The following is a 20060-nucleotide window of genomic DNA, read 5'->3' as shown; positions in this document are numbered from 1 at the left end:
GTTGACAAATTCACATAATTGTGACAATATCTTACTAAGACACACAGAACAGGATTTTTTTTACATAGCACCATTTGCAATTTGGGTATTGCTTTATGAAGCAATGAATTAGATACTGTGAAGGCAAACACAACACTTGGGATACACTTTGAAAAAGCTTACACAGGGTTTTAGGCCAGTTTTTAATTGAGGGAGTTAGGACACGATGGCAGGATGAATCCCCTAATCTGCAGAAAAAAGCATGTATCTAACATCATCTGTGCAACTCACTGCCTCCCTGGGTGCATTCTACTACATCACATATTTACTCAGTGCAGGGCTCGCTCCAGGCACCAGCTTAGCAAGCAGGTGCTTGGAGCAGCCACTCTGGAGAGGGGCGGCATGTCCAGCTATTTGGCGGCAATTCGGCGGAGGGGCCCTCACTCCCTCATGGAGTGAAGGACCTCCCACTGAATTGCCGCAGATCGCGATCATGGCTTGTTTGGTTGGGGTTTTTTTTGGCTGCTTGGGGCCCCTGGAGCCAGCCCTCACTCAGTGCATTTAAAATGTAAAATTTAAATGTAAACAAGCACAGGTAATTAACAAACATTTGGCTGCTGCCTACTAACAGAAACGGGTATGTAGCAGTTATCACATTTAAGAAAAACACAGCACTTATTTCCCTGGATAATTCATGAGACATTATGCACAAATGGTAAAATTATCTCCAGTTGAGAGACCCAGGGAAAGGCCCTATGTACCGCACATACCTCACTTCGGTCCTTAACATGGGTGAATTTCATTCCGCCATGATGCTAGTGCTGAAACATCATCAGCACTGGCAGTTAGCTGTGGAGGGAACTTTGCACAACAGGCCATATTTTTAAAGAGGGGAGCCTGAGATCAAAGCACAAAAATGGCTGTGCGGCAATACTAAGTTTTGCACAGACCTCTTTCTTCTCTTTCGAAATGCAGTATTGTGGTTGCACATTAGTCTGTTACCATAACGTACAACAGGCAAAGAAAAGGAACGAGAACTATAAATCAAACCAATAAACTATGCACTAACCAATTTCAAAATGCCAACCATCTTTTCCTGTGACTTCTTATTTTTCTTTCTAAAGAGATTAATGGAAAATTAATCCAGACCCTTTCTTGAAAGGCAGGGCAAGAAATTTAACAACGTATTAAGATCAAGGAACCCCTACTTCTTCTTGTTCTTCTGTAACTGGTCATTTTGCTCAGGTTTTTCATCACGTTGGAAAGCAGGATTGTAATAGCCATTACTTGCAGATTCTGTGGAGGGGAAAGTAGCAAGGTCTTTTAAGTCAGCTTCTTATGGAGCACATTACATCCCTTTCTGAATTATCGGAGCACCAAAACGGTTGATTTTTTTAAAGCAGGAAAACATTTTTCTCATGCTCTTGAAATAGTTCAGTAATTTTCAATTTTTTCCTTCCCAAAGATCACATCCAAGCTGAGGACAAACATCATTTTCAGCCCAAAAACTAATTTTAAGGGAAGTCATTAAAGATTAACTTGGGCCTCAGTCTTGAAAAACCTGAGGGAATGCCTAAGTGTGTGTCTACATTAGAAGTGCTACAGTGGTACAGCTGCAGCTATGCTCTCTGTAGCATGTACACTTACTACAATGGTGGAAGGGGTTAGTGAATCCACCTGTTAGGTTGATGGAAGAGTTCTTCAGTCAACCTAATGGTGCCTACATTGGGGCTTAGGCCAGCTTACCTATGTCTCGCAAGGGCATGAATTTTTCACACCTCTAAGAACTGTAGTTAGATGGACCTAACTTTTAGGCGTAGACCAGGCCTTTATTTTTGCAGGATTGGGGCCTTAGAGTGGAACAAGCATCTTATTATTTGTTGGTGTTTCAGTAGTACCTACAGGCCTCAACCCTACTGTGCTATGGCTGTACAAACACAAGCAAATCAAGAGGAACTCCGCCCAAAAGAGTTTATAATAAGATGAGAAATAACAAGTGGATGAAAGACACAGGCAGACGAATCACAACAGAATAACTACTGTGGTTTCCATCACTAGTTTTTAGAACACCTTTGTACAGACTTACAGGACACTCTTATCTTTGTTATGATTATATAAAATACTTCAAATGCAGTAAACTGGCTCCTGACTGACATAGTGGAGAATCTGCACACTTAGGCCCCATTGCTGATGCATGTAAATAACTTTACGCATATGAGCGGATACATTGAAATTCAATGGGACTACTCATGTGCATAAATGCTCGCAGGATGGGAGCCGTAGTTATTTTCAAACTAGAGTGACTCACTAGGCACACCAGGGTCACTTAAGTTGGTAGAAAGGCCACACACAGCTACGCCCAGCCAGTGCTGTGATTAAGTTAAAAGAGAATACGTGTATTCAGTGGTAGCTATGAATATTTTCTGAATGCTGTTTCCTCCTCATAGCTCCCCAAGAAGGGTCCATATTCGCTGGGTAAAGACACCACAGAAGAAAGCTTAATAGCCAGAGTAGCATGATTTATAGAGGATGATGGGAGGGTTGATCTGTTTTTCCATAGAAATCCCTCATGGCTACCAGACAAGATTGAAAATGTGGCTTAGTTTCGTGGAAATGGAGTACATCCTTCCAACAACTAGCCTAACATTCAAAAGAAGAAACAACTAACTGTAAAACTTACTAGGATTAGGTGGTTCCTTTTCTATGTAATTTATGAAATCATCCTTCATGGTGTTATTCTGTTGTATGGTTCTTAGACTTGCAGAAGTAAATCACTTTGGATAAAAGCTGCATACACAAGAAAACAGCACAATCTTTCAGAGACAATTGCCATTCAAAGCGTTCACATTAAGATATGTTTATGTTTCTTTATTAATTTTTTCCTTTTGACAACTTTTCCTAGGAAAGAAAAAATATTTATCATTACATACTACTTTTACATCAGGGTAAATTACTTTTCTAAAGAACTATGTTCATTTTTAAAAATTAGGACAACAATGTGACCTGCTTCCTGGGGATACCCAGGGCTGTGGCCACCTGTGCTTAGCACTAGAAAGCCTTCTCTGTGCCTGATGGGGGTCAGCTCCCCAACTCCAATTGCCACAGGCACACAAGCACTGCCCTTTAGGCCTAGGCAGGCCCTGCTGTCTCTTTACAGGTTAGTGGTAGGCACATTCCAACTCCTGAGCTCTCCGAGCATCTCTCTGGAGTGTGAAGCCCCTGCTCCACTGCAAACTCACAGTATTTACAGATTTGCTGTTTGGAAAGGAACAGGACACTCCAGCTTACCAGTTCCAGCTCAGATCACCTCTTTGCTTAATACATGACACTTAGATACGTTTATAGTGAAAACGAGCAAAAGTTTATTTAACAAAGTAGAGATGTAATTCCAGTCAGTGCTGGCTTAGTACGTGAATGCAGTGCAAACAGGAGAGGGGTACCTCACAGTTTTTGGACAGTTCCAAAGTTTTGGTCACCCTGGGCTCAGTTCGCTGTGCTGCTGGTAGGTGCCTGCCTCCCCCTCCTGGTATGCTAAAGGATCAAGCTACTTGGTGGTGCTTCCAGCGAGACAAGGGATAACCACACTAAGGCTGTGGCTACAGCACTTAAACTCACAAATAATTCAAACTCACATAAGCAAACACATTATATAAGGACATGACCAAAGAGAAATAGACAATCAGTGAAAATATTAAATTATTAATATGATTAGAGATCAATAATGCTTTGTAATTACTAAAGGTTCTGCCAGGAGGTACACCAGGTCACATGACCACATACTCTCTGAATGTTCCCAAACAAAAGTTTCTCTTCCTACCCCCACCCCCCATTCTGTCTGTCCCCCACATCTCAGGTGGTGCATGTGGAGACATGTTGCAGGCCTGTAAGGAAATGCTGTTTGAAACACACTTTATTATACTGGGAATTGGCAGTGCAGGTCTTGATGATCCAGGTAGATGAAAATCCTTCCACAGATGCAATGTGCCTTCATGGTGCAAAATTACAACCTAACTGCCCATATAACTCTAAGGGCTTGGCTACACTTGTGAGTTAGAGTGCATGAAACCAGGCACGGGTGCCCTAGCTCACTACCTGTCCACACTGGCAAGGCATGTAGAGCGCTCTGACTCCGCAACTAGAGTGCTCCTGGTACTCCATCTCGGCGTGTAGAATAACGTTTGATGCGCCTCCGCTGGAGCACTGCAGCACCAGTGTGAACAGGGGTGTTGCATTACTGCGCTCTGACTGGCCTCCAGAAACATCCCATAATCCCCTTAAGTCAAGTGGCCACTCTTGTCACTGTTTTGGAATCACTGCATGAATGCGGATATGCCCTTTCAAAGCTCCATTTCTGACAACCGGCATGCTTATCTGCTCTGAGACAAAGCAACCATTACTGCGGAATGCTGGGGGTGGAGGTGGGTCTGCTGCTGTCTGAACGTACAAGACAGTATGTTGACATGCTCTCAGTCTCCCAAAAACCCACTCTCTCCCCCACACACATACACACAACACACTCCCTCTCACACTCCACTCCACACATCCTCATTTGAAAAGCACGTTGCAATCACTTGCATGCTGGGATAGCTACTCCCAGTGTTGCTGCAAGTACTGCAAATGTGGCCACCGCCAGTATGCTTGAAGCTGTCAGTGTGGACAGAATGCAGCACTTTCCCTACTGCATTCTCCGAAGGCTGGGTTAACTCAAAGCGCTCTACATCTGCAAGTGTAGCCAGGTCCTAATACCAGATACTCCCTCAGGTTCTATTTCTGACTGAGTGGTCAGGAGACTGATTCAGGCAAACAGGTCCTTCCAAGCGATCACTGGAAATGGGCTAACCACCCACTCCCTTCTGAAACAGTGCTGACAGTCGTTAAAGCTTGGAACCCATGGGTTCTAAAATCTCAGATCTGGCGTGAGCTGGCTGCAGGGCAGGCAGGCTGGAAGCAGTGAAAGCCCGTCTCTCCTGCCATCTCCTCTGGTTGCTGGCAGCGACAGGTGGATTGTCCCTTCCTGGGGCTTTTCTGCAGGCTGGGGTTACATGTTAGGCCAGTTGCTGGGCCTGGAAGTGCTGTGCTGATGGACTGCAGGCAACCCTGCTCTCCCCTCTGCTTCCCAACTGGTCTCTTGCACATGGTGGGAAAGCCAAGATATTCATAGCCTACCTCCTGCTTTCCCAGGGCTCTGGGGTCGATTTAAAGAGCCAGTGGCTCCTGGCTGCCCACCACTACTGCCCAGGGCCCTTTAAATCGCTGCCTGAGCCCCGCTGCGAGTGTAGTGTAATGAAGTGCTCTCTGCAGTAATGTCCTACTTATGTTCAGTTAATCTGCTGAAGTCACTGCCCTTCACCGTGCCCTTATTAGCCATAGGATTCTGCAACTGCTTTTGACAGGAGTTAAAAAGTGCTAAGGGGGCAAATCGGAGGAGGGGGGTGGCCAGGGTCTGAGCAGGGGGTGGAAATTTACTGGTCGGGGGGTCAATCAGCTGGAGGCATCATTAGGAGAGGGGCTAAAGAAAAAATCAGAGATGGGGAGGAGGAGGCGGAGTTAAGCCCAGGAGTGAGGCATTGGCAGAGGGTGTCAGAGGGCAAAACTCTGGCACAAGCAGGAGCAGAGGGGGTAGCAGTGACCCCAGTGGCACTGAGACACCAGTGTTTGCAAAAATAGTTTGTTGGGGGGACAAGAGGCTTTTTTATTTGGGCAAAGTGGCTTTTTTGTATGGTCACATGAACTGAGCATGCTCAGTAACATCTGCTGAAGCCATGCCCTTCACCCTGCCCTTATTAGCCACATAAATCTGCTGACTGCTATTTGCAGTGGTTAAAAAGGGGCAAAGGCTGCAAATTGGAGCAGGAGGTGGTGGCCAGGGTCTGAGCAGGGGGCGGAAATTGACTGGTTGGGGGGTCAAGGAGCTGGAGACAGCACTAGGAGAGGGGCTAAAGGGCAAAATCAGGGCTGGGTGTGTGGAGTAGGAGTCAGCTCAAGGTGAGGTGCTGGCAGAGGATGATAGAGGGCAAAACCTGGCACAGGCAGGGACACAGGCAGGGCGAGGGAAGCAGGTGCCTGGGGTGACCAATAGAAAGGGGAGGCAGACCATCCATTGTTGGGGCGGCACATCCAGGTCGGCGGTGGCAGCAGTTCAGCAGTGGCTCACTCGGTCAGCTTCAGTGTTCAGCAGCAATTCGGCAGTGGGTCCTTCACTCCGTCTTCCCCTTCAGCGGCACTTCAGCAGCAGCTCAACCAAGTTTTTCTTTCTTTCTTTCTTTTTTTTTTCGCCACTTGGGATGGCAAAAAAGCTGGAGCCGGCCGTGGGCACAGGGGTAACAGTTACCCCAGTGGCATTGAGACACCCGTGTTTCAAAAATGGTGGGGGGCAAAAGGGCTTTTTTTTATTCCCCCTGTCACAGACAGCACCTCTCAGCATCTGCTTCCCAGGGCTGGGTTCTTAAAGGCACAGGCATCCCAATGCCTAGTCAATGCAACTCTTTGTCTGATCTAACCTACTGAGGCTATGTCTACACTACAAAGTTCAATGCGCTACCAAGGGTACCAGTGCTCCTGGTAATCCACCTCAATGAGGGGATTAGCTCCAAGCACTGGGAGCCGAGCCCAGGGGCAGCTCTATGTATTTTGCTGCCCCAGGCACGGTAGTGAGGCAGCCTTTGGCGGCATGCCTGCAGGAGGTCCACTGGTAACGTGGATTCAGCGGCATGCCTGGGGGAGGTCCACTGGTCCTGCGCCTTCGGTGTTCCCGCTGCCGAATTGCCGCAGAAGCCGTGGGACCATCAGACCTCCTGCAGAAATGCCGCTGAAGGCAGCTTGACTGCTGCCCTCACAGCAACCAGCAGGCCACCCCCCCACGGCTTGCTACCCCAAGCACGCGCTTGGTGCACTGGTGCTTGGAGCTGCCCCGGCTGAGCCTGTCCACAATAGTGCTTTAAAGTGCTCAAACTTGCTATGATCTGGGTGTGTGTGTGTGTGTGATTTTTCACACCCCTGAGCCAGCAAGTTAGAGCGCTTTAACTTGCCAGTGTAGATAAACCCTGAGAGTTACTTCAGTGAAACACCCTCAAGTCAAGAAATTTTAATAAATAAATGATTTTTTTTATGTGCCTCTTTGTTCCTGAGCCTGTAAGGTGCAGTAAGGCCAATTCCAATGCCAATGCCTTGAGCCTAAACACCTGAATGAATCTTAGTCTACCCTCATACAGTTCCTGTTACCTCTCCCAAACGTTTCATATGCCTAGGGCCATATCTACACTTTAAGTGTGGGTTAACTCAACTTAAGTCACCACAGATTCACTGCGGTTACTATGCCACTTGTGTGCATGCTGCCTGGACTCCTTGTCTCAGCACTCAGAGTACTCTCCAGAAGCACTTGTACAGAGTCAGAGTAATGTGCACCATGAATAGATATCCCACTGTATTTCGGGAAGCTTTGGTTTGGCAGTGTACGCCGAGTAGCACATCCCTACAGATTGCAATGTGTGAGAAAATGCAATCTGTAGGACTGGGCTACCTGCAGCAGCAACAGGTCCTACTATGCTAAAAAGGGCAATCTGACATAGCTAACTGCTATAGATAGCAGTCTCACATACCTAGGGTGTGAGAAAATGCTATGTGTAGGAATTAGCTTCATCAGATTGCAGTGTTAGAGGCAGCACATCCCTACAGATTGCACTTACACACACACACAAAGACACACACACACACACGTCAGAAACTGCAAGCTGTAGGACTGGACTACAGCAGTGACAGGTTCTACTATGCGAAAAAAAGGCCTGATGTAGCTAATTCAAGCAGTCTCACGTGTAAAACCAAACTGATAGCTTTCTTTAACAGTGTAACAAACCTTGTGGATGGCAAGGAAGTGGTTGACATGGTCTATCTTGCCTTTAGTAAGGCTTTTGATGCAGTCTCCCATGATCATAGAATCATAGATTATTAGGGTTGGAAGGGACCTCAAGAGATCATCTAGTCCAAACCCCTTCTCAAAGCAGGACCAATCCCCAAATCCCTAAATGGCCCCTCCTCAAGGATTGACCTCACAACCCTGGGTTTAGCAGGCCAATGCTCAAACCAGGACTGCCGGCTGTCGAATTACCGCTGAAGCGGGACCCACTGCCGAAGTCTTCTGCGGTAATTCATTGGTGGTGCACCCCCGCCACAGGTCTTCGGGGCACTTTGGCAGCAGGTCCCAGATCGGAAGTTTCCCCTGCCGCCGAATTACTGCCGAACCGGGGCTCCCCGCCTCCAAAGACCCCAGGCCCCCTGAATCCTCTGGGTGGCCCTGCAGAGAAGGCCCGGGGGGGGGGAGGGGATAAGGTCTAGAAAACGACCTATGAGGGAAGTATCTTTCTACAAAAGCTTCTTCTTACAATCTCTGCGTATAAACAACTGCTACAGGTAGCACATTTCTACAGGTAGCAATTTCACATATAGTGTGGTGCATGAAACTGTTACTGTAGGCATTTGCTACATCAGGGAGCAGTTTACTACAATAGCAGTTTCTTACATTACTTACCGGTCACTGTCACCAGTAGCACATTCCTACCGCCAGGTGCCGCCAGGATCGGACCCGCTTACTGTCACCTCCGCCCCCCGCAGTGGCCACGAGCCCTTTGCTGTCAGGCCCGGCGGCCAGGGCTCCCTTGGCGTGGGTCACTCCGAGCTGCCATTGGCCATGGAGCGAGCAGCCTCCAGACACGCGACCCCACTCCTGCCGGGGAAGGGGCCCCGCTGCCCACGTGCGGCGGCCCGGGAAGCGCTGCTGAGCCCCAGCGGGAGGAGAGCGAGGAGCGGGAAGGGGCTGGGCGAGGGGGTCGCTCGGACCCGCCACTAGCGCCAGGGTGGCTGGAGCGTCCCCATCGCTCAGCCCTGGGCCAACCCCCGCCGGCCTCCTGCCCGGGGCGGGGGGTGGCTGTGGGGGCAGGTAGGTGAAGCCTGGCTCAGGGCTGGGAGAGATTCCTCAGCAGGAGACTGGGCCCGTCCCAGCGGTTCTGAGCCTCACCTGCCCGCTGCTCCCAGCCCGGGTGTGACTGCGGAGCGCCCGCACCTGCCTTCGCTCACTGACCCAGGCAAACTCCCCACTGTGGTGTGTCCCAGAAGCTGCTCTGCCTAAACCTCAGTGCTGCTTTCCGCTGCCCTTATAAACAGCAGGCTGCTGCCTGCTGCCCACTTTTCAGCTACCTTGTTTCCCTTCCTCCATATCCCAGAGGGTTAGGTTTCAAGGTAATGCTCTGGGGTCCCCTTTCCACATCTCCTATCAGTGACTCCTTCCCCACAGTTTCCCCCGGCTCAAAACAAGAAAATCATTTCTGGTGAAGACATGCTGCTGTGTGGACCAGAAATGGGTAAAAGGACTAAAGCCTCCCATTCTGGTTCTTTCCTGCTTAAATGATTTTAAATGTTTCTTAAAAAGTTCAAAGAGGTGATTCAGAAAAGCACCCCAAAGCTCAGATTGTCTCAGTTGCTCTGGGAAAACTTATGCAGACTTTACAGTACCCTGTGGCTCCCCACCCCTTTCCATTGTGCAAAAACAAAATCCCATAATTATCTTTCCACCCATCTGGGCTCTGATATCATCCTCATCATGCTGGAATCTGAGTGCCCATGGGTTTTGGAAAGTCAGGGAAACCAGTGGTAGTTTGCCTGATTACGTTGTTCAGGCCTGGGCCCTGTGTGATGAGTCCCTTTTTCATCCCACCGCGCCAAGATTCAGGGTGAAATGATATAATTCCCTTTGAAAGAAAAGGCAACATTTCCCATTGCTTTCTTCACCCACCCACTACACCCCACTACCTTTTACTTTACAGATGGACTTCAATATTGCTCAAAACCCTACATCGCAAGTCTGTTTATTTCTAGGGCCCCAAGCTCTCATTACCATTACATTACTTTTTGTTGTAAAGCTTATTACAGGACTCAACTTCAGTCTCCATTATGCTAGGCATTATACAAAACACACTGGGACAGGGACTGACTCTTCCTAAGAGTTTATAAACTCCTTGGCTTCCATAGCTCAGAAGTCTGTGTCTGTAGATTAGCAGGGGGGAAAGATGAGAAGGACAAATACATGATTGTCCCAAGCCCCAGACTGTGTTAATTCCAATGGAGTCAATGGGATTTTTGCCATTTCAGTGGGAACAGGAACAACTTCTGCATCCACACTAGGAGCGTTTTGCTGGTGTAGTATACTGGTATAGCTTTACTGGCAAAGACTTTTCAAGAGTAGACCTGGCCATAGGTTTAGTGGTGGCCATAGGTTAGGGTTGATCTCAGATACCATAGCAATGAATGCCATCTAAGAATATAAGAAGAATTGAATAGGAAAGTCTTGACCAGAAGTTTGAACATGCTAAGTACCCACAACTCTTATCTGAAATCTCGAGGAGTTGTTGGGTGCTTGGCACATCTGAATATCAGGCCATTTTACTATTACAGTAGAACCTTGATTTTATGACCACCAATCTGATGAACAACCAGTGACAGGAATCATTTCCCCCCAGATTGGGGGGAGGAAGTAGAAAATCACAGCATGAATGTGATCTGATGAAGAACAAGTTGACATCCCTTCACATTTGGAGGCCTTCAGTGAGTTGGAAAATGTTTTGCTGTGGTTTGAAGGACAAGGAGAAAGTGATGCAGTTCACCATGCTGCAACTCGCACTGTACCTACTGTCATTTCGAGATTCTCAATTTTATGAACTTTTCAATGTTATGAACTCCTCAGTCCCCAATTAGTTTGTAAAACAGAGGTTCTGCTCTTTTTGTGTGTAGAAACCCCAGCCAAGACTGGAGCCAAGCATTGTAAATACACATTCAGCATTATCAAAATGCTTTTTCCCCAAAAATAAAATTTTGTCAGGGTTGACACAGCCCCACAGTAAGTTTAGATTTTAATGAGTATCAGAGGGGTAGCCGTGTTAGTCTGGATCTGTAAAAGCAGCAAAGAATCCTGTGGCACCTTATAGCCTAACAGACGTTTTGGAGCATGAGCTTTCGTGGGTGAATACCCACTTCATCGGATGCATGTAGTAGAAATTTCCAGGAGCAGGTATATATATGCTTCTCACCAGTAACTTCACACCGCACCATAATAACTTTAGCTCAGGAACCAATCCATGCAACAAACCTCGATGCCAACTCTGCTCACATATCTACACCAGCGACACCATCGCAGGACCTAACCAGATCAGCCACACCATCACCGGTTCATTCACCTGCACGTCCACCAATGTAATATACGCCATCACATGCCAGCAATGGCCCTCTGCTATGTACATCGGCCAAACTGGACTGTCTCTACGGAAAAGGATAAATGGACACAAATCAGATATTAGGAATGGCAATATACAAAAACCTGATGTCAGATTTGTGTCCATTTATTCTTTTGCGTAGAGACTGTCCAGTTTGGCCAATGTACATGGCAGAGGGGCATTGCTGGCACATGATATACATGATATATGCCATAATGTGCCAATTAACTTCGGTTTAAACAGAGAATGCATGAGGGTTATAGGCTCCCTAAGGTGCGTTGCAAAGCAGCCCCAGAACCCCTCTTAAATCATACTATCTTCCACTTCGCCTGTATCTTTTCATTTTCTACCCAAAGGCCCTATGCATTAGGACTTAATCATAGCCCCCTTGATTTAAAAAATGTCTCAGGTCTCTTGTCTACTGCTTCATACTATTTAATGCTGTACATCATCTAGGATTACAGTTTGCATAAAAGTGTTTTATAAAAACAAAATATATTCTCTAGGGGCTTAGACAAAATAATAATGAACAAAATTGTAATTATTGCTTTGCAAACCTTTGTACAAAGTATCTTTTAGAATGTTTTTGTTAATATTTCTGATAGGCCGTAAGATGGGGGAGATAATACCTCATAAAAGTGGAAAAGTGCTTTCAAATAATAAATGCTTGCCCATGTCAAAGCATAACAACTAACACAGACAAGCTGCCTACAAACCATTTCACTAAAAGAGTTATTAATATGCCCCCTAAAACTCAGGACAGCTTTCTTACCCCCATGGCCTGATCTCTGGCTCTGGCTATTTTTTAAAAAAAATGTTTGTCCTTGGTTTAGATTTTAAAAAACATTAAAAAAAAGAAGGGGGGGGAAGAGGCGGGGGGAGAAAAGTGTGTGTGTTTAGAGTGGGGGTAAGGAAAGCTCCACATCTCTGGTAAAAAAAACAGCAAATTTTTTTTACATAAGCTATTTTTTCTTGTGTTTTTTTGTATAAATCCAAAGTTTAAAAAGCAATCCTTTTTTTAAAAACTAAAACACATATGTAAACTCCCCTCAATTGCCAGTTTTCATATTCTTACCCAGTTGTTGTTTTAGTACTTTAAAAAAACACTATTTTTAAAAGAACAGGCTAGTATCTTAAGCCTTTTTAGTTCACTAAACTTCTACAAAATATCCCTAAGAGGGGCCTTGTTTTACTACAGCTCAGGCAACACTGCTTTTTCATAATGAACTTTAAAAAAACATAATGCTTCAAATAGGCCTCACTGCATACAGAATATCCTTTTAAAAGGCCATGTTATGTTACACCTCAGTCAATTCTGTATTTTTGTGTTAAATGTTAAAAACCTTTATATAATGAAACACTGTATGTTTAGCAAGTGTTAAAAGTATGGGGAAAGTCAAGGGATAAGGGTATTCTTCAGATAGGCTATCTCTAAGCTTTATGGAGTCACAAAGTGGTGGTTTTTGTCCTTTACAATCAGTAAATGGAATAAAATACTTGTTATAACTTTCATAAAGTATCTTTCAATGCAATCTCACCATTTTTTAAAACTTTAACAGCATTTAAAAAGTTAGGAAAAAAGTCTGTGTAAAAAACAAGCAAACTAAAGAAGTAACCCCTAGAGCCTAACTAAGGCAGACTATAGTTCATGAAGCACTGGCTAGCCTAATTAGTCATATCTGTTTTTAAAATGTAAAAAAAGCTCCAGCTCTAGCCTGTGTTGTATTATTTTAATAAAACCTCTGAACCTAAAACAAACACAGGAGCTTGTACCTGTATCTCAGCACGTAGGTTGCAAACATTTTAAAACAAAAACATTCTAATAATGCAACAAAAATTCATACTTAAATCTAAAAGCCCTAGGAAAATAAAAGCATACTATAATTTTCACATGGATTTGTTAAAAAGTGGGGAGGAAAATAAACTTCTCTCTAATCCACTGGATTACAAAATAACTAACCCTTTAAAAACAAAAATAGTTCTATTCTTTCATAACCTGCCTTTACTAGCCTCTCTACTTACTCAATCACATCCAAATATCCTCTCTTTCCTTTTTTCCTCTAAACCTTACTCAGACTTTCCTTTTCATTTTTACACTATCTCACTCTATCTTCTTTTAACCTTTTTCTCTCCATGTACCCAAGCCAAAACACACACAATACTTCCCCTAGTCAAACACATACACATACACAAATTTTTTCAAAATGGCCGATGGTGCCACACTTTAGCGCCAATGGAAATAGGCTGGGGAGGCAGGACATAAGCCCTTAAAGGGGCGTGGAAACCTGTCAAAAATGCATGGTGATGAATACTATTGAGAGGTATACTACTCTCAGTTATCCTCTTACCATAAAAGGAAACCAAACTAAACTCCATCTTTAAAATGTATACAGATTCTGCAAAATCTTTGTATTCAACTCCTATTGTACTTAGTGGTACTTCCTTATGCAGAAGATTTGCAGGATAGGGTCTATAAAAGGGTATTGCTTATTTGTTTTATCATGTAGAGAATCTTTAAGTACTGACAGCATGTGCCATTTGAGGTTTTTGAAGACACAGAGGTGCACAATGAGTCTGCTTGATGTTAAAAGAACACACACAATGAAAACTAGCCCTGTTTATGAACACAACTAGAAAAAGTAGAAAAATGCAGGTAGAGAGAGAATCATGTTTCCAACATATTTTAGATACAGAACAGGCCCCAGTTCAGACCTACCATCAAAGCATCCACACACGGCCAGCCTTAGGCATACTCAAAATATGCAGCTGTGTAGGGCACCTGAAAATTTGGGGCACCACTGGGTTTTAGTGTCCAACCCCCCAGCTTTCCTATCCCTATTCTGACCCTTTCTGCAGGCTCCCACAGCTGGCTACTGCAGCCTGGTCACTCTTACTCTGGAGGGGATCTGCCTGCATAGACTGTCAGTCCTTCATCAGTTAAGACTGAGTCGATCAAAACACGTATTCCAATCTTCTCTTGCTCTGGCCATCCTTTGCCATGTTTGTCCATATCTCCTTGTTAGGAAATCATGCCGCCTCTTTGGAGGCCAACCATGTGGCCGTTTCAGTTCTTGTGGATACCACTCCAGATATAGCTGCAGTCACATCTGTTGTCACTGAGTCCGGCCACATGTCCCATCCACCACATTTTGCTGAGCCTGCTTTTGACAAGAAGGGGATCTAGTAAGTTAAAAGTGAAAAAGCCTCCAGCCTGCCAGACCTATTAGGACAACACTGAAACGGATAAAGAGTCATTCAAGGGGTAATGAAGCCATTTAACAGGCATTTGCCAACCCCCAGGTATATACTGTCAGTTTCTGAATTTACTGACAAAAACAGTTGTTCATTATTGTAATATTTACTCAGAACATGTTGGTCTACAGGACCTTAGTTTAAAATTTGATTTAAAAATGTCATTAGTGACTTAGTGAAGATTTTAAAATCACATTTCTAAAACATCTTTGCATAGATTTTTAGATGCACAATCATTTTTAGTCTTAAATGTTTGGATCTTCAGACACACGGTTTTTTAAATAAATTATTCAAAAGAGCACCCTTATCTAAAATACACATTTTCATTTTAATTACTATAGTAAAAAAACTTGTTTCCAAAGTCCTCTCTGTCCATCCCTTATTCCCTTCAAGACCCCGAGACCCCGACCCCCGCCCCCGCAGTTGAAGAGAGACCTTAAAGGGACAACATCCCTTTTCTTCCAGACAGCTAGACAAAGAGTTTCCTTTTCTTTACTTCTGACTATCTGATGAACTAGTTTTAAGAGATCATTCTAGAAAAATCAGTACCTTAGTAAGATATAAAGTCCTTTATTATGCCTAAAATCTTTGGAAACATTTTTTAAAGTTGGTGAAATTTCATAAATGTATCTATTGTTAGGGAGATCACACAAAATAAATTAGTGTTCCCTTTTTCTAAAAGCAATGAACATTCTTATGAACATACTTAAACTCTGTGCCTGATTAATTTAAAATAATGTCTTTATTTCAGGGAGTTGAATATATAATAATCTGGAATGATTACTTTATGAAGGCTTAAGAGTACATTTAAAATATAAAATCAGCTTAGAAATACTGATTTAAGAAAATGTAAAGCAGAGAAGAGCTGCATCATCTGTTCCATGATATTTAATGGTGTATTCAGGAAGACAGCTGACTCACCCTTACTACAAAGGTTTTGCAAATAAATGTCTGAGAAACTTCAAGGCATATCAAAAAAGCTGTGCCTGACATTTTTTATTCCCAAATTGAGTGCTTTTAATTACGTACCTTCTGCATGTCCATTCTGCACGAGGGAGAGGGTATGGGAGTCTCTGCGGGGAACTGTGACTCCCCGCCACTGTGAGGTGGGCTGGGCATCTTGCTATCCTTTGCTGCCTTGTCCACCCCCACATCAGGCTGCTAGTCAGTGCTGCCGTCGGTGTAGGGGCATTGGTTTAATAATACTGCGTAGGGCCCCATAAATCCTAAGGACGGCCCTGCATCCACAACACTTAAAAATGAGAGGGAAGAAATCTCAGCACTTGTCTACATGGCACCATAGTCTGGTCTATGGGAGTGTAACTTATAGAGAACTCTAAAGTGTTCCCCATATTGTGACAGATTTATGTTTCCAATCTGTCTGAGGCATCAGGCGATTAAGGTGAGGCCATAAGCTTGTTAGGGGAGGAGATGAAGGCGCATACCAAGTGACTAATTTTAAAGCTTTGTTAATTAAATAACAGCGGCGAGTGCTGGGTTTTTCCCACGTCACTCAAAGGAAGAAAGAAAACGCCCTTACCCGCTTTCATACTCACACACGCAGAACCCAAGGTTGGCCAAGCCTGGGGGTAACATAAGAAGGGGAAGGGTGAATGAGGGCACAGGCCATCCAGGGTCTGCTGTTGATCTCTGACTTGCTTCAGCTCTCAGATTAAACCCTGGGTTTTTCCAGGGGCATTTTCTTCCAGGAATCCTCATCTCCTGTGCTTTCTGTACTAGTCTGAACCGGCCTTCTGTGGCTCCCTTAGGTTCCCCAAAACACACTGGCTTCAAGGTCTGTTGTTTTCTAACTCACTGGCCTGTGCAATCTTTCTTGTTTTACAGGTCTGTTTCGTTCAGTTCTCCTTTCCCACAGGCTTTTGGCTGTTTGGCAGCAGGGAGCTTGTTTGTGTGCATTGACCTTGAGCAGCAGTTTCACTCCTTATCTTTGAGCCTAGCTGAATCGTCAAATTAACCCGTTCCTTTCTCCCTTCCTCCCCCTTCAGCCCAGGGGCGGCTCTAGGCCCCAGCATGCCAAGCGCGTGCTTGGGGCGGCAAGCTGCGGGGGACACTCTGCCGGCACCACAAGGGCGGCAGGCAGGCTGCCTTCCATGGCTTGCCTGCGGAGGGTCCTCTAATCCCTTGGCTTCAGAGGATCTCCCACAGGCATGCCTGCGGGAGGTCCACCGAAGCCGCGGGACCAGCAGACCCTCCGCAGGCAAACCACCGGAGGCAGCCTGCCCCTGCTTCAGCCTCTCACAACTTGCAAAGGAATCTTTCACGCCACACTCACACCTTCAACCCTTCCCAGAATCCTTTCCAATGCATGTAAAAACATTAGCAATATACAATGCTGGTGCTTACCCAGGGGACTCCCTGGGGGGAGGCAATTTTATTGTGACATTCCCCACTTTGACCCTGAATCAACATTCTGTTTTGAGGGGTCACCACTTAGGTTTCCACCCTCCTTTCAACACCAGGGTCAGTGTTACCATTAGCCTACACAAGCAGCAATATAACCCAAACAAAATTATTAGAGCAGCAACAATTGTACACACAAGCCAGTAATGGCTTCTGGCTTTAGTAACACAGCATAACACGTTCCCTTGTTGACATAGATGCTCCATTCAAATGGCAGTGGCAAAGGCAGCTTTCTCCACATTGAAGGTGTGCTGCAACACTGTAGAGGAGGAGGCATTTGTCTGGAATATGGCGAGTTGCTCCCAGACGTGTGTCAATGGGAGAAAAACTTTGGACGTAATCCATGAAAAATTAAACACAATATAGTTAGAAATATTAACTATACATTGTATAGTTGCAAGCCAGTGTACTGAAAAAATTTGCACCTGAAAGCGTAACAGCAAATCAAGTGGCACCCTGGGGTAGGTGGTCCTTCAAACATACGCAGAGGTATTGATAAACATATGTGCCTAGGTGGGGTCATATCCCGATTCCTCTTGTTTTCAGCAGATGTGTTGACACACCTCATAAAAGCAACCTTTGAGGGGCCTTTATAGGCCACAGCTGCCAGTTGTTGCCCTTTGCAATTCATATGTGCTGAAAGTCAGAAGATGTCTAGGTACATACCGCTTAGCCGTGTTATTGGGGAGGCTCTACCTTCCACACATCATGATGGACCACACAGTTGGATTTTTATAGCGGGGGCCCACACTCCTTTTATAGGGCCAAAGGCCATGCAGGAGCAGGCTATGCCTGTGCACTTCCAGTTAGGGAGCCTCCAGGAATAGCGAAAAGGCCATTGCTTCAGAGAATCCCTGAGTGGGAATGGATTTTCCCAGGCCAGGCTCCATGGAGCACATCCTTATGGATGCTACAGCCTTGTTGGGTTAACTATTGTTGGAGCTGGGAGCACACCAAATCCCACGCTAGTTGGTCCCTGACTTCCATTATAGTTTTAATCAGTCCCCGCAAGGTGTCCCGCGTGTGGAGGGCCAATTTCACAGTATGTTTGAGTGCGGAGGTGGCCACTGTAAGGTGGATAAGAGCCACATTTGTGACCAGCCCCATGGCCTTTTTTAACTGTTTGTTTTTTATGGATCCTTGCTGAATATTTTAAATACTAGCTACTGAATCAGCCCCATCCCACAAGGAGCTTACTAAGGTTCACCTTTTTCGGGGTGGGGGCAAGGACAACGTCTGCATAAGGAGGGCAAGTTTGAGGGGGAAGGCTGGGCCCTGGAAGTGTGTCTGGGGCAGGTGAACGTTTAAAGCTTTTAAGGTGGCATTGAGGAGGATTTACCTTTGAGTGGCTGCTTTGTATTTGGTGGCTGGTAACATTTACCATCCATTACGTCAAGTATGCTGAGCTGGTGGGGGGAGATGTGGAGGTGCTTTTTTAGAGTTATTTTTGCAGAGATAAGCGAAGGAGGCTACAATTTAAAAGGGATGCTGGAAATTTACCTTTTTACATTGGCGGGATGTGTGTGTGGATGAGTGAGTGATATACTAACATTTGGAACTCCAGGGGCCAGGTTGAACCCTACACCATCCAGGGACCAACACTGCAACTACATCCCGATACCAGCTGTTAATACTGAACTTTTTTGTGACGTTGAAAACCTCCTTATGTACCCTCCCGTCGGTGGTTTATTTGAGTCATTGCTTTTAGATTTTTTCTGGTTTTTTTGGTGGAACCACAAGTGCTGGCAGTATGGATATTGATTTTTTTTTTTTTAAAGGTAGAAGCCATTGTTTGCAGGTGGAAACAACCTTTTTGGGAGGGAGGCTTTAAGGGAGATGGGACGCAATATTGGTTTGGGTAGTGCTATTTTGTGGGGTATGGCGTTTTTGGGTTAATCCCATATAGGACCCAACTGGGAAGGGAGACACAGGGCCAGGGGACCTGGGGCTCTCAGCAGGGGGCCATCCCTAGAAAAACACCCAGGTAATACGTGGTGCCTCACTTCCAGGATGACGTGCCGCAACTGCCCCCTTGCCAAAGGACAATAGACCTTATTTATTTATTTATTTATTTTAACCAGGGCCAATTTTGGATAATGGTAAAATTAACAAAGGAGGACAACAATATCAGAAACCCAAGGAATTTTATAAAAATGTGCCGCCATAGATACATTGTATTATAATGAAGGATTTTGAAGTGTTGAAGCAGCAAGAGCAGTTTTACCATTTTTGTTTGGGGTGTTCCTGGGCTTTTGCTATTACTGCCAGTTCTGTTAACAAAGCAAAGGAAAGAAAAAGGACAATGTAAATGCACCTATTGGGAAAACTGAGACACATACAAAATCTTTTTAAGCCATTAGTTGTCCTGTTACAGCCCACCCTGGCTTCCGTTATGGATGTTGTTTGCCTGGTTTAGGAGGTTACAAGAATGATATTGCACTTAGGGCTTACTACTTGCTATTACCTGGCAAAAGGCTTTTTATTTTGCTTCAGGCCACCACATGGGGAACAGAGTCTGCCCCTTGGGGGTCCATGGGAGGTCCGGGGCCACCCACCAGGTATTTTGCTGTGGCTCTGCTGTGTTTATTTGGACTATGCACTGCCTTTATGGCTCCTCCCTCCAGCCTTATGCTACACTGGGGCTTGGGCCCTATCAGTTGCTTGAACCAGGGAGAGTCTTTGGAGGTACTTCCCCTCCCCATAATTATAATTATCCAGATAATCCCATGAGCAGATGGAGATCCAGCTAGTCCAGGCAGACGGCAGGTCCACAACCAAGGCCCATGACGCTATGACCAGAAACCTAGAGAGAAGCATATGTTTTGAGCTGATTGGCATGCACCCAGTTTAGTTTACCGGGGAGATGCGATTTACAATGGAGTACAGACCCATTCACTTGGCGTTCAGAGTGTGGGCAGCCTTCCCCAGCTTTTGCAACATGACTTTGTTTTTAATTTGCCATTTTTAGATGTTTTTAACAACAATATTTTTGCACTTGGCCTCTTTTTTTTAATTTAAAGTGGCCTTTAAGGCTTTGCTGGTTTTACATAGTTTTTTTTAAAAAACTGGGCAAAGCTGAGACTTTTTTGGTTGTGGCAAACAGTAAATGTGATTATTGATAAACACAGCATTTACGTTACATTTACATTT

The 20060-nt window shown here is 45.1% G+C and overlaps 1 pseudogene; it reads right to left on the bottom strand.

The window, feature by feature from the left end:
- The window catches only part of LOC116816795 (ATP-dependent translocase ABCB1-like), a 65549-nt pseudogene extending 62841 nt beyond the window's left edge, over window positions 1-2708 (bottom strand).
- Window positions 2709-20060: the final 17352 nt, after the last annotated feature.

This window comes from Chelonoidis abingdonii, chromosome 2 (genome assembly GCF_003597395.2).
Source record: "Chelonoidis abingdonii isolate Lonesome George chromosome 2, CheloAbing_2.0, whole genome shotgun sequence".
Taxonomy (NCBI): domain Eukaryota; kingdom Metazoa; phylum Chordata; order Testudines; family Testudinidae; genus Chelonoidis; species Chelonoidis abingdonii.
Note: the sequence above shows the minus strand (reverse complement) of the source record. Positions and strands in the feature narration are given on the sequence as shown.